At 46.0% G+C, this 2,289-nt stretch overlaps 1 long non-coding RNA gene across 1 annotated transcript; it reads right to left on the reverse strand.

Moving 5' to 3' along the window:
• Nucleotides 1-218: 218 nt before the first annotated feature.
• LOC139831311 (uncharacterized) lies at nucleotides 219-880 on the reverse strand. The gene is made up of 3 exons (XR_011746009.1): nucleotides 712-880; nucleotides 499-609; nucleotides 219-388 (listed from the first exon to the last, which is right to left on the reverse strand). It is a non-coding gene; the product is annotated as an uncharacterized lncRNA (long non-coding RNA).
• Between the last annotated feature and the right edge of the window lie 1,409 nt (nucleotides 881-2,289).

Here is a 2,289-nt window from a genome sequence, read left to right on the forward strand (position 1 = left end):
GAATATACAATATATATTCAATATCGGATGACCATATACAATTTTGAACAAGTTTCCATACATAATTTAGTGCATATGAAGTTCTACGTCCTCTACATAGTGTTCTCCTTTAGGATCGATGACTTCCCTCACGAACCATCCAGCTATTTCCTCTTGAAGTGGTCGGAAGCGAGCTTCTGGACTAAGCATCTTCCGGAGGTTATTTCTCTTGACATTGTTATCACACGGAACCCGCTCAGAGGTGTATCTCCTAATGTTCTCACAAACATAGTATCCACATAGATTGGTTCCCGATGGCTGAATATCCCCAGTCCCAGTCACTGACCTTTTAAATTGTAGCTCTTTTTTGAATTCACCGACCTTTTCATCTACGAACCGTCTCCAAACCCTAGGAGGCAAAGAAAACTAAATGAACAAGAGAGTTATTAGTTACTTGATATTAGGAAATGAACGAAATAGGCCGATCGATATAGAGCGCAAATGAATGAAAATAATTACTTCTGCATCATTTTTCTCATGTCGGCCCAAAGCTTTGCATCCAGATTCAGAGAGTCGTGGACGAGAACTGTGGAGGTGTGAAATTGAATTACTAGCAGAATCCAGTGGAACCTGCGGACACGATACATGCACAATCATACATAACTCATCGATTAGCCACATACCATGCATGCAGTAAACAAAAGAGAATGTGCTCAAGACAGAGACACTCACCCAAAATGGTAAGGAAATAGAATATCACTTTTGAGTTCCTGCTTTGAAAGAAACCGCCACAGGTCTTCCTCCACGTCGGCGGGGTGATTTTTTAACACATATCCATTAATGATTTGTGGGTCAATGAACCCAACATCATGGATGTTCCTTATTCTGCATTCCCTAAGCTTCATTCTGCATAATAGCGTACACAACAAGATAGTTAGGACAATATATATATATATATATATATATATATATATATATATATAGTGCAGGCAATGAACGAGATGAGGTAGAAATAAATCACTTACAGAACGTAGCAACTGATGATAGATTTGTCGAGCTCGCGCAGATTGAACAGCTGGAACAATTCACTCCGATGAACTGTTACATAGTAATGTTTGAAGTGATGCTCATGTCTAACTTCCGCATAAATATATTCTTTGGCGTTTTTATTTTTTATGTAACCCTTGTACCAAATTAGGAGATTTTTCATTTGTGGAGGTAGATCCTTTTCCTGCGCAGGCTCGACGAGAGGCCCATTCGGCACATATGTAATTACTACCTCACTCACTGGCGCCTCCTCAAGGCCTAACATTGCACGAAGAGTCATACCCATCTGGGCCGCTTGTTCTCTGGCACCCGTTACAGTCAATCCCTGTGCTGCCGTAGCTGCTATGATTGTGGGGTCCATTAGTTCAGCATCCGGACCGGTGGCTTTCACTATGAGCGGGGGGATTGATTGTTTACTTTGTTCCCCGAGCTGGGCAACTCGTTTCCCGCTTATTTTACTTTCTAATTCTTTCTCGGCCTCCTCCAAGGCTTTCTTCTCCTGCTTCTCCGCCAACTTTTTCTTCTCCTTCAACATGAGTGCTTGCCTACGAAGTTCACGTGCATAGTCCTCAGGCAGATTCTTCGCGGCTTGGGACGGTGTGCTCAAAAATGACTTAGCCCACTTCTTTTGCTCATTAGAAAATACTGGCTTGGCTCGGGCTCTCTTTTCTTCTTGCAGTCCGCCTTCCATTTCTCATAATCAGCAGTCGCGGCCGCGTCGACTTCCTCGGCACTACGTTCCCAAGGCCTTGTGGGGAGAGGCTTCAGTGATGGCTCCGGTACCTTTGTGGTCTTAGGTACATAAGGGTCAGGGTTAATAGTCCAGGACTGCTTCTGCTTCTTCGTCGGAGGTGGATTTTGGGGCGGCGTCTGCTTACCCGCCCGGGGCGGACTGGGGGGCGGCGGCTGCTTACCCGCCGGAGGTGAATTGGGGGGCGGCGTCGGCTGACGTGAAGGAGGTGTAGATGAAGCACCACCACCACCACCATCACCGCCACCGCCACCACCACCGTAGGGGGGTGGACTTGTTGGCCTTGGCACCTCGCCTGGAAACTTGATAAACTTCTTTTGCCATAGAATGAACTGGCGCTTGACATCTCCAAGTCTTCTCTCCCCTTCAGGTGTAGCAATGTCAATCTCCAGGTCTTCAAACCCTTGTACTATGTCCTCCACCGTGACATGAGCATAGCCATCTTGAATGGGCTTGTTGTGGTGGAGTGCTCCAGGTTCACATGGTAAAGCACTGCCGATGGCTACCTTCAT

This window comes from Lolium perenne, chromosome 5 (genome assembly GCF_019359855.2).
Source record: "Lolium perenne isolate Kyuss_39 chromosome 5, Kyuss_2.0, whole genome shotgun sequence".
Lineage (NCBI taxonomy): Eukaryota > Viridiplantae > Streptophyta > Magnoliopsida > Poales > Poaceae > Lolium > Lolium perenne.